The sequence below is a fragment of the Euprymna scolopes genome, chromosome 19 (assembly GCF_053919585.1).
Source record: "Euprymna scolopes isolate OS-2025 chromosome 19, ASM5391958v1, whole genome shotgun sequence".
NCBI lineage: Eukaryota > Metazoa > Mollusca > Cephalopoda > Sepiida > Sepiolidae > Euprymna > Euprymna scolopes.
The window spans coordinates 47972186-47985459 of record NC_136500.1 but is presented as its reverse complement, the minus strand read 5'-3'; the positions used below and the strand labels follow the sequence as shown (position 1 = coordinate 47985459).

The following is a 13274-nucleotide window of genomic DNA, read 5'->3' as shown; positions in this document are numbered from 1 at the left end:
GAGTCAGTTGTTTGGACTCAAAGAGCTTATCAATAGCATTTTCATGTAGAAGATAGCACAGGTCACAATAATTGAAAACATTTTCATGTAGAAGATAGCACAGGTCACAATAATTGAAAACATTTTCATGGAGAAGATAGCACAGGTCACAATAATTGAAAACATTTTCATGGAGAAGATAGCACAGGTCACAATAATTGAAAACATTTTCATGGAGAAGATAGCACAGGTCACAATAATTGAAAACATTTTCATGGAGAAGATAGCACAGGTCACAATAATTGAAAACATTTTCATGGAGAAGATAGCACAGGTCACAATAATTGAAAACATTTTCATGGAGAAGATAGCACAGGTCACAATAATTGAAAACATTTTCATGTAGAAGATAGCACAGGTCACAATAATTGAAAACATTTTCATGTAGAAGATAGCACAGGTCACAATAATTGAAAACATTTTCATGTAGAAGATAGCACAGGTCACAATAATTGAAAACATTTTCATGTAGAAGATAGCACAGGTCACAATAATTGAAAACATTTTCATGTAGAAGATAGCACAGGTCACAATAATTGAAAACATTTTCATGTAGAAGATAGCACAGGTCACAATAATTGAAAACATTTTCATGGAGAAGATAGCACAGGTCACAATAATTGAAAACATTTTCATGGAGAAGATAGCACAGGTCACAATAATTGAAAACATTTTCATGTAGAAGATAGCACAGGTCACAATAATTGAAAACATTTTCATGTAGAAGATAGCACAGGTCACAATAATTGAAAACATTTTCATGTAGAAGATAGCACAGGTCACAATAATTGAAAACATTTTCATGTAGAAGATAGCACAGGTCACAATAATTGAAAACATTTTCATGTAGAAGATAGCACAGGTCACAATAATTGAAAACATTTTCATGTAGAAGATAGCACAGGTCACAATAATTGAAAACATTTTCATGTAGAAGATAGCACAGGTCACAATAATTGAAAACATTTTCATGTAGAAGATAGCACAGGTCACAATAATTGAAAACATTTTCATGTAGAAGATAGCACAGGTCACAATAATTGAAAACATTTTCATGTAGAAGATAGCACAGGTCACAATAATTGAAAACATTTTCATGTAGAAGATAGCACAGGTCACAATAATTGAAAACATTTTCATGTAGAAGATAGCACAGGTCACAATAATTGAAAACATTTTCATGTAGAAGATAGCACAGGTCACAATAATTGAAAACATTTTCATGTAGAAGATAGCACAGGTCACAATAATTGAAAACATTTTCATGTAGAAGATAGCACAGGTCACAATAATTGAAAACATTTTCATGTAGAAGATAGCACAGGTCACAATAATTGAAAACATTTTCATGTAGAAGATAGCACAGGTCACAATAATTGAAAACATTTTCATGTAGAAGATAGCACAGGTCACAATAATTGAAAACATTTTCATGTAGAAGATAGCACAGGTCACAATAATTGAAAACATTTTCATGGAGAAGATAGCACAGGTCACAATAATTGAAAACATTTTCATGGAGAAGATAGCACAGGTCACAATAATTGAAAACATTTTCATGTAGAAGATAGCACAGGTCACAATAATTGAAAACATTTTCATGTAGAAGATAGCACAGGTCACAATAATTGAAAACATTTTCATGGAGAAGATAGCACAGGTCACAATAATTGAAAACATTTTCATGGAGAAGATAGCACAGGTCACAATAATTGAAAACATTTCATGGAGAAGATAGCACAGGTCACAATAATTGAAAACATTTTCATGGAGAAGATAGCACAGGTCACAATAATTGAAAACATTTTCATGTAGAAGATAGCACAGGTCACAATAATTGAAAACATTGTGCGCCGATTTGAAGACCAAGGAGCTGTACTTGATCTTCTACAAGCTGGCAGACCTCGAAACATCATCACAAATAAAAATAGGGAAAGAGTGCGAGAGAGAGCATGGAGCAGCATCCTGAAACATCGATTTGCCGACGTTCCACACAACTTGGAATATGTCGAAGCTCACTACACAGTATTCTGCACAGTTTAAAACTCTTTCTTTATAAAGTGCAGCTTGTTCAACATTTGAAGCCTGAAGATTTTCAAACAAGGATTAAATATGCAGTTTAAAATGCAAGAACTTGTCCGAAATAACCCCAATTTCTGCAAAAGTTGATTATGTCAGATGAAGCCCATTTTCATTTGAATGGATTCGTTAATAAACAAAATTACATATTTTGGGGCTCTGAAAATCCAAGGACAATTCATCAAAAGCATCCCATAAAGTGCACTGTATGGTGTGCAGTAACGGAGGAGAAGAATATTGGACCTTATTTTTTTGAAGATCAAGACAAAAACGCTGTCACTGTTACTGGAGAGCATTACCAGACTATGATTACAGACTTCCTGCACCCATAAATTCAAAATAGACCTAGATTATGGTTCCAACAAGATGGGACAATGGCACATACAGCAAGAGGCACCATGGAGCTTCTCAGGCAATGCTTTCGAGACATCATCTCACTATGGCAACGTCAAATGGCCACCATGTTCCCCAGATTTGACTAGCTCTGACTTTCTTGTGGGGATATCTTTAAAAAAAGAGCATCTTAATAAACCCCAAACCCCGCAAAAATTGAAGGAAAAACATTAGGAACGAAATTAGGGAGTTAAATCGCAATCAAGAGATTCTGCAATCTGTCATGAATAATGTTTTGGAAAGAGCACAAATATGGGCAACATTTGAAAGACATTTTTTTTCATAAATAAAGATTGTTTGCATTTTATTTTTTTTTTTTAATTTCCCAATATATTTGTCAAAAAATTAAATTACAGAAACATATCAAAATTACATGTGTTTAAATTGCAGAAAGATATCAAAAATAAAGAATCTATTTAAGTTCAAAACCCTTCAGTGACTTTTTGGCTTTAATTAAAGTTTAAAATGCAAAAGTCAAGTCTCATGGTTCAATTGTGATCTAAACATTGATTTCGAATGCACCCCTTCCATATAAAAAGAATATACTGTGGATTTTATATACTGGGCCATTCTGCTTGTGCAGTGATAAAACTGCTTAAATGCACCCATGATATTAGGCTGTATAAGGGTGTTAACTCTGGTCAAAATTGGACTGCTCCTTATTTGATCAGATTTTTCCAATTATTGATATTTATTGGAGGCATTTTGATATGAACACTCAGACACATGAAGTACATTTGTGTGAAATTTTAAAAAATAAAATCGACCCAGCCGTTTCAGAGTCCATAGGGAATGAACTCTCACACACAGAGTGCCTTTTATATATAAGTAACGATAGAGATAAAAAATAAACAAAACACAAACATTGGTTATATGAGTATTGTATTTATTTGGTTTACCTCATTATCCTCAATTTGTAATAAACAAAATAAAGTCCAAGTTAAACGCAGTCAAAATTTCAAAAAAAATATTTTGTCCGAATTGATTTGTAAATTGAGGGTAAAAAGTTTGTTTCTTGTTTATTTTTACTTTAAAGTAATTTTGTTTTTGCTAGTTTTTAATTTTAGTCAACCCAAACAAGGCAGGTTGCCACTGAAACGCAAGGGCTATTGTGATTGGGGTCAGATTTACATAGGGGCGCTATCTGGGTGGGGAGTTTAGTAGTAAGTTCATATTATATTTAAATTTTTGCATGTTAGTACATTCGGGGTAATGGGGAACAGACAGGAAAATCCAAAGGGAAGTTGTTTGGAGAAAAATACTATTAGAATAGAAAATTTTTAGGTATCACTAAAGTGAAGGAGTGGGATTTTGCTATTAGTTAGGTGGGTTGGGGGTATTTTTGTCGAGGGCATACAAGTAAAAGGGTGCAATGCTATGATGATGTGACAAAGGCTAGAGCTTAACAGACAGTGCAAGACATGTTAGATTTAAAATTCACTTTTTTCACTCTCTCAAAGAGATAACATCCTAGCAAACATGAGAAATTTTATCTATAGATGGCCAATGATCGAGATTCACAACAGCAACACAAATGTATAAAAGATTTAGGGTTTGTATTACTGTACACATAGATTCGAAAAAGTTGTCAAAAAAACAAATATATAACAAATAAATGTTATCAAAGTAAAGATAAGTTATTTTTCTACCAAAGTGGACATATTTTTCGTGTTTTTATTTAATGTAACATGTTTATTCAGCTCGAAAAGCTGACAGTGTTTACCGATATATTGGAAAATTCAAAATGGCGGCCGACTCTCTCTCGGGGAGGGTAAGTTTGGGAAAAGGTATTATAAATAATAAACTAGACAAAATACTGTTAGAAATTCGCTCAATATATGTTACCGTGACATATATTCGGTTGTTTTTTAATAGTATTTTGTCTAGTTTATTGTTTATAACATCTTTTCCCAAACTTACCGTGTTAAAGAGACAATCGGGCGCCATTTTGAATTTTCCAATACATCGGTAAACACTGCATGTTTTCCGAGCTGAATAAACACATTACATTGAATAAAAACACGAAAAATATATCCAGTTTGGTAGAAAAGTAACTTATCTTGCCTTTGATAACATTTATTTGTTATATATTTGTTTTTTGACAACTTTTTCGAATCTACGTGTACAGTAATACAAACCCAAGATTTATAAACCCATTGGTAAGTGAAAATACGAGGATTGTATCTAAAGTTAGCATCCTATGTTTAACTAAAAAAGTTGCAGAGCTATGAAGATGGAAGTGGTACCATTAAAACCAGCAAACTTTTGTGTTTCAATATTTTTTTCTACATAGTCATTCTCAATGCACTTTTACCAGTGATGGGATGATGGTGGTACATGGGTATCTGGTTTGTTTGTTTTCAAATTCATCTGCGTTTGTTACTTTCTTCAGCTTAATCTGTTGATTACCTGTCGATCCCGAATCATAACTGACGGAAAATCCTGAGATCCGGGTCAAATTCTACAAGAGCATTGTTTAAAGACAGATATTAGTATAACATTTAATCATGAACAAATTAGTAAATGTGGTGATGGCAACTGCAGATGTTTGTAGCAATAATACACTCTTCAAAGACATTTTTAATGATACATCTGACATCTTAAGCAGTATGACATGGTTAACATATCGCGGTTTAATCACCAACCAGCAGAATGTCCGAAATGTGATGCAATTCCTAGGCGTCATATGAACCTGCAATATCTACAGGGCAAGGAATATATCGCCATATTGTTGGGCTTGACGAAAATGTAGGAAAAGGAAAAATATTAGAGCAGGATCGTTTTTTGAAGACAGGAAATTAAAGTTAAACATTTTAATCTAGATTTTATATTGGAGTCTGGAGACACTGATAGTAAAAGTTTCAAAAGAAACTGATGTGCCACAGACAAGCTTAGTGGACTGGTTCAATTTCATTAGGGACATTTGCGCATGTCCCTGATGGAAAATCAAGTTGAAATTGGTGGTCCTGGAAGAAAAGTTGAGATAGATGAGAGCAAGTTTATGCATCAGAAATATCACAGAGGAAGATATCCAGAAGGGCAATGAGTTCTTGGGATGGTTGAGCGAGAAACAAATGTGACCATGATGCCAGTCAACAATAGAGATGTTGAAACCCTACTGTCAATAATTCAGAAGTATGTGTGACCAGGCACAAAGATAGTGACAGATGGTTGGTATGCATATAGTACCCTACCCAACCATGAGGTATTAAACCACAGCTATAACTTCACAAATCCAGATGACCCCTACCATTCATACAAATCACATTAAAGGTAACTGGAGCATCTGTAAAACTAATTTCAGAGCTATGCGAGGTACTAGTCCGGCAAACTTCAATAGTTTGCTACAGGAATTTCTCTGGCGGGAAGTGAATAAAGGACACTTCCATCAATCACCACCAAACAGTACTCCAGTCTCACCCCCGAACATCTCCATTGACAACGCTAGACTGGAAAATGTGGACCACTTCCCATACCTAGGCAGCATCCTATCATCAAAAGCCAACATAGATGATGAAATACAACACCGTCTCAGCTGTGCCAGTGGGGCTTTCTCAAGGCTAAGGAAGAGAGTATTTGAGAACCGTGACCTTCTGGCAAAGACCAAAATCATGGTATATAAAGCTGTCTTGCTGCCCACTCTTCTCTATGGATCGGAGACCTGGACCACATACAGGAGGCACGTAAAAACCCTGGAGACGTACCACCAAAGATGCCTCCGAAAAATCCTCAGAATTAGTTGGAAGGACCGACGCACCAACACCAGCGTCCTGAGTGAGGCTGACATTCCCACTATCACCGCTACTGTTGCTCAACGCCAGCTCAGATGGACTGGTCATGTTGTCCGAATGCCGGATCTCCGCCTCCCAAAACAGATTTTCTACTCTCAGCTTGTTGAGGGAAAGCGTGCCCAGGGTGGCCAAAAGATGAGGTATAAGGACAACATCAAAGCAAATCTAAAGCGGTTTCACATGGAGCTTGAGACATGGGAGGACGTGGCTGGGAGCAGGTTGGCATGGAGGAGCGCTGTCCACGAAGGTGCTGCGCTTTATAGTAGTGACCTAAATCAAGCTGCTGAGGATAAACGCAAGCACAGAAAGGACAGATTATCAACCAGACACACCCAACCCCACCCCACCACCACTACCTTTATCTGCCCAAATTGCACAAAACAAATTGGGTCTAGGATTGGGCTCTATGCTCACCTGAGGACCCACAGAAGCCACAACGGAGGACAGTCTTACTCGGACACGAGTGACCGCCGATGATGATTCTTTATTGGATACGATTTTTTTTTTTTTTTAATTTTGAGTAAGATAAAAACAGTTCATAAATATATACATTTATTATTAAAAATACATTTCATGAAAAGACTTATTATAAACTGTTCACGTTGTTTGATTAAAAGTTTTCCTATTTACATTTGAATTTAAAACAAATTGAAACCTCTAATGTTTGATAAAGTTTACGTTTCTAGGTTAACTTTTAATGTAAGAGTTTTACGATTTAAAAAGTTTATTTTGTTTGTGTAAAAAGTTTGATATTTTTTTTACACTAGGTCCACCTCCAGAATTTTCTTTTAAATGACTTTTATAGGTTTTCGACTATGCTGAATAAGAAAATCTGGCGCTTCTACACTATTAGGACGAACTTTCAGAAATCGTAATACTAAAATTCACATGAAAATAATGGTATCTACTTATTCCCTGTATTTTTAATATAATTATATTAAAAAATTACGAAAACCGATGAGGTAGAAAATTATTTATTAAAGAAAATAAATAGAATTTGATGAAAACGATTGTAAGACACAGGAGATTTTCCATTTTGCTTCAAACAAGATAGCAATTTTTCACCTGCTAACACAAGTAAAGTTGTTGCATTTAATAATTCAGTAATATTCAGGTGATTTCGACTGCATAATTTGAAAGCTACCATTGTAACTTATTAGAATGGACAAAAAAAAAAAATCAGTTGAAACCATTGTTTTTTATCTGAAAACTTCAAAAATCTCGTCATAATTCTGTAGAAGCGCCGGAAATCTCATTTAAATTTTGCAGAGACAAGTAGTTTTCAAGATATAAAGACTTATATTATGCACTGTAATTTACTGACTGTCATGTTTGTACGCATGTGCGATAAACAAATCTTCTCTGCAACCGACACTGCCACCTAGCGGAAATAAATCCACTTTTTTTTTCCCAACAATCGAGAAATTAGTATGTGCATGCGTCTAAAATAACAATTATGACTTTTTTTTTCTTACTTCTTTGAGTAATTTCGTGTTAAGAACGGCTTTCGGAATAAACATCTCCCAACCTCCCCATGTTAAGAACGGCTTTTGGAATAAATAAATAAATATTTGCCCCAAATTTAACTGATATTCGTTGTCAGCATACTCACCCACAAATACTAAAAACAAAAAAGGGGAGGGGAAATCTCAGTCGCAGAAAAGTAGATTTGTTTCCACCAGGTGGCAATGTCGGTCACAGAGAAGTAGATTTGTTTATCGCACGCGCGTATAAACAAGGCGACCAGTGAATTACAGTGCATAATACAGGTCTCGAAAACTATGCGTCTCTGAAAGATTTATATAAGATTTTCTCATTCAGCATAGTAATCCTTTATAAGAAAATCGTGGAGGTGGACCTAATGTAAAAATTTACTAAAATTTATGAATGTTAAATGAAACCATCTGATGTTAAATTCTGGTAAATTTTGTTACTTGTTTAAAAAAAGTTCTAATAAAGATTATTTTTATTTCAACAATTTTTTTTTTTTCATTAAAAAATTGTTCACGTTGTTTGATTAAAAGTTCTTAAAAAAAAAAAAAAAAAATTAAAACAGTTCATAAATATATACATGTATTATTAAAAATACTTGGTTAAAAAGTTCTAATAAAGATTGGTCTTCCTACAATGAAATCTTATCCCGGAAGTAAACAAACTTTGATTCTTAAATCAAACCAAAAATAATATATCGTAAAACTTTAATTTAACTCGAAAATATAATTTAAAAAAAAAAAAAAAAAAAAAAGAACAGTAGCATAAGTGCATAAGGACCAACAATTGCACTTAAAGGGATGGTCAAAATCTTACAAAGATCTCTCGGTTGGAATAAGATAGCTGATGAATGTTTGGAATCCGGTAGGATGCCTTATCCTCAGCTTGAACAAACTGGGAAGAAAATTGAAAAATAAAAATCTAAGAGACAAGTAACAACATGGGGGGGGGGGCTACTATAACCGATGACTTCCTTGTTAATGTTGGATTTTAAAATTAGAATGGATGTTACTTATACAGTTTAGTCAAGACATTAAAAAAATGAAAATATCGAAAAAGTTTAAATTGTATGTATCCGTTATGGAACGAAGTTCTCGAAAAAAAAAATTCATCAAGTAGTTTTTTTTTTTTTTTTTTACAGCGGAAAAACATGTTTTTATGAGAGCGGGCTGAAGGCGGCCATCTTGGATTTTAAAAAATTTGTTTGAATTTTAGAAATGCCAAAGGGAGATAACTCCAGTTAAAACGCTGACACTTCTTCCCTCCTTTAATACTAGCTTTTCTTCCTAAAAATCAAACATTTTGCTTGATATCATAAATTGTTTTTTTCGTTGTAAAAAAAAAAAAAAAAAAAAGAAAGAAAAAAAACCAACTACTTGATGAAATTAAATTTTTTCGGAGAACTTCGTTCCATAATGGATACATACAATTTAAACTTTTTCGATATTTTCATTTTTTAATGTCTTGACTAAACTATACAAGTACCGAATGGATTTTAAAGATGTTTTTTTTATTTAGGCGTAGATAAAAGTTTACATTTTTGTTTCGTTTAAGAGAGCATACATAGCACAAATAAACCACGATACTTGACTTGTTGACCTTTACGTTTCAATGAAACCAGAAAGGAGTTTCTATTCGCCAGTTTAAAGGACTCAAAATAACGGTACTTGTAAGGATGTAAGTATCCAAAGGATTTCAGAATAAAGGGAACAGATTAGTTACCCAGCTCCCCCGCTGCTACATACTCACACACGCTGCCCATGTTAAAATGGGTTTCAGTACCGATCTCAAGTATCGACGGTGAATCCAAAATCAGTCCCGGAAATGGCCGAAGTAGTTTACAATTTGAAACCGGGGGGGGGGGTATGTAAAAAGTTAGATGATATTGAACATGCGAAAAATTAGGTGGTAAATATGAAGAATTACTCCACCCTCAAAAAATCCTTTAAAATTACCACTCTTATATGTGTTTGGGGTCGCTGAAAACGAAAATAACGTTTAAAATTACGGCAAACGAGTAGTTTCCAAGATATGAAGAAATGTTAGTTCTAAAAAAGTGGGGGATGGGATCACTTTTCTATAATAACAACGTAAAGTGATCACCCACTTTGTGGCCACGATTTTTTTTGGGGGGGGGGGGCTTTCTTTCGACCCTCGGAAAATCCTTTGAAATTACCTGTTTACATTTGATAATGCAAACAGAATTTTTGTTAATATTAAACAGTTCTTCTGCTCGGTTAATATCGGCACATTACTTACGTTAAAACGGTTAATTAAACTGCATAAGGACCTATAAAAAAACTATACAAGTTCTATAATTGAATATCCCCATCCAAAAAAAGAACGATAAACAAACCGGCAGCCGTGACCATAAAGTGAGTGCATTTCTTTATATCTTGGAAACTACTTGTTCCTTGGAATTTTAAACGTTAGTGGTAATTTTAAAGGATTTTCCGGGGATGGAAAGAAAGTCCCCCCCCCTCCAAAAACAATCGTGGCCACAAAATGGGTGATCATTTTACGTTATATTATTATAGAAAAGTGATCCCCCACTTTTTTAGAACTAACATTTCTTCATATCTTGGAAACTACTCGTTTGCCGTAATTTTAAACGTTATTTTCGTTTTCAGCGACCCCGAAAACCTATACTAGTGATAATTTTAAAGGAATTTTCGAGGGTGGAGTAATTCTTCATATTTACCAATTAGGTTAGGGTCAGGGTAAAATAAGAAAGCCCGACGCTTATGCACTTTTGTTACCGCGCTATTTTTTTTTAATAGTATTTTCAAGTTAAATTCAAGTTTTACGATAATTAAATTAAGTGAAAGTAGGAAATAGCTAGAAAACACCCGCCCTCATGTTAAAAATGGCTTTCTAAATAATAACGTAGTTATTTCATCACGGTAACAAAAGTGCATAAGTATCAAAAACCCATAAAAAATAAATAGTGCTAATGCACTTACTGATCCGCAGTATTTTTTATATCGTATTTCCAAGTTTAATTAAAGTTTTTTTTTTTTATTCAATTGTAAGAAGTACAGAAACAGAATATGTACACGTCTTCAAGTCCAACATAAACAAACTCCTGACAAACCGCCCCCTTAAGTAAGACACTATCAACCCCCCCCCCCTACCCACCCAATACTAAGGATTACTACAATAATATCTCATTGATTACTGTACACGGAATAACCCTTATCCCTGAGTGGCCTTCGGGCCTTGATTGGTGACCTCATGTAAAAAAAAAAAAAAAAAAAAAACACCCCCCTCCCCATGTTAATAATGGCTTTTTAAATAACGGCATTATTTCAGCACGGATCAATAAGTGCATGATGAGTACCAAATAAATAAAATAAATTTCAAATTTTAAACTGCTTCGATTATTTCCAGGCACTGTGCATTTTAAGATGCTTCGGAAGATTAATTAGTTTCATTTTTAGAAAATTCCGTCCGCGGCAAAAAAAAAAAAAAAGAAAGAAAAAAAAAGAAAAGGCTCCTCTCTCCATGTTAAGAATGGCTTTCTAAATTTTCCGGTATGTGTGGGTGTGTTAAAATGCACAAGTACGTCTGTTTACAAGTACCGAAATCACTTTCGAATTTCGAAAGGCCACGATAAGACAACTATTTTTAGTCGTCACCTGTTTACATTTAAAGTGATTTTGAAACCTTTAGACTGGCGAACAGAAGTAATATCTGGTTTGTATTAACATTTAAGAGGCAGAAGTCAAGTATTGTGGTTAGGTTGTGATTTTAAAATAAAGGAAAGCGTGATATGTTTCGACGGCGTCTCTGTTGTACAAAAGAACAGGGGAAAAACGGACATTTGTGTTTACTGTTGTTGGTTGTGGTGGTCAATAGTTGTTGTTATTGTTGGTTTCATTCAAAAAAGGTTGTGTTCAAATTAGCATCAAACGTAAAAACGATGTTATTTCGACTTCCTTTTTTCGACCCAAGTTTAACAACAAAAGGAAAACAAAACAAGAAATATAATCAACACATATTTACCATCGTTGTTATTTAAAAGTTAATGTTTTTCGTATAAAAAAAAAAATAGTGCATTGAATTCCGTGGTTTTGGTGCAAAGAAATCTCCAAAGAAATGTTTTGTTTTTTAAATAAAGGAAAATAAATCTGGAAAATATTTTTTGAAGTCAAAAGACACGGTTTATGATTTTGTTCTCTTTATCTTATAGATAAACACAAACAGATTGTTCGTGTGTTGCTTCTATTATTATTACCTTGGTACGCATAAAATGGTGACGTGATACTCATACCCAACACCTGCCTCTCTCTCTCTCTCTCTCTCTCTCTCTCTCTCTCTCTCTCTCTCTCCTTCATGCACACGCACTCGCTGGCTTGCCGTCTCTCTCTTTCTTTCTTTATTTCTCTCTCCCTCTCCCCCCTCTCTCTCTCGTTAATAAATTCTAGTTTTTTCTATCCATGCAACTTTCCTTTATTTTATTTTCAGATCTGTTTTTTTCCTTATTTTTAATTTTAAAAAATATTTATCGAAAATAAATTTACAAAGAAGAAATAAATAATATTTTTCTTGTTTTTTTTTTTTTAATTTTGTTTTTTGGGTTTTTTTTTTTTTAATTGAACTCAGTCTCGAGAAACCTTTATCTATTTTATAAAAAGGGAGAAGTGGCAGATTCGCGCAAAAAAGTCTGGGCAAACTTTGTGACCTCTCCCAAGAAAATCGCAATATACACTAATACCTTTGGATATTAATATTTTTTTATAATTAGGACCAATTTGAGGAGGCTCATTCACTTTCAATCTAGTTGGGATGATATTGTGGCGACAGTGAATCACCAAGTGATTCTGACGAACGCTAAAAAGCAAATAGCCATAATCACTACACTCTTTCCTTTTCCACTTCGTTGGAATTCGCCTTCTTCTTTACTCCTCAAAACAAGGAAGTTTTAACAGTAACACATACACGTGAAAATAGTAAGCTGATGCGAAGTGCAAAACTCCTATAAAGAAGTTAGAAAAATGGAGATGACACTAGCCAGCCGCGTATGAAGGAATCCAAGAACGTCATTTAACAACACCTCCTTGTACACTTTGGGCTGAGAGAGGCAAGTTACAAAAGAACAAAACTCAACTCGCACACATTTATACACACACTAACAAAAACAAGGTAAACTAACATACATACATAATGCCACGCTGCCAAATACTCGTATATATATTGCTGACACATGCATACTATTCACACTATGGACATCTTGACTCGTGACTATTAAACCACTCTTATTTACTTATCTCTGGTATAAAAATGTTTTGGAATAAAATTTCGTTTTTCTCCATATTTCCTTTACAAAACTCTGTTCATGTTTTTAGGTAGCACTTGCTAACTGGTGAGCCTTCCATTCTTTTAAAGTTTCATTTATTTCCATTTTATTGAGCATGCCTGTATTTCATTTCATTCTTTCACTATAATCTAGCATTTATTCACAATTCATATTAAATGTCG

The 13274-nt window shown here is 34.1% G+C and overlaps 1 protein-coding gene across 2 annotated transcripts in view; it reads right to left on the bottom strand.

Annotated features, from left to right (window-relative positions):
* Positions 1-12090, bottom strand: part of LOC145303562 (RING finger protein 141-like) — an 89185-nt gene extending 77095 nt beyond the window's left edge. For both annotated transcript variants that reach the window (XR_013873739.1, XM_080145075.1), the window contains exon 1: positions 11799-12090. The gene's annotated coding sequence lies outside the window, so the exon portion shown is untranslated. The remainder of the gene's footprint in view (positions 1-11798) is intronic.
* Between the last annotated feature and the right edge of the window lie 1184 nt (positions 12091-13274).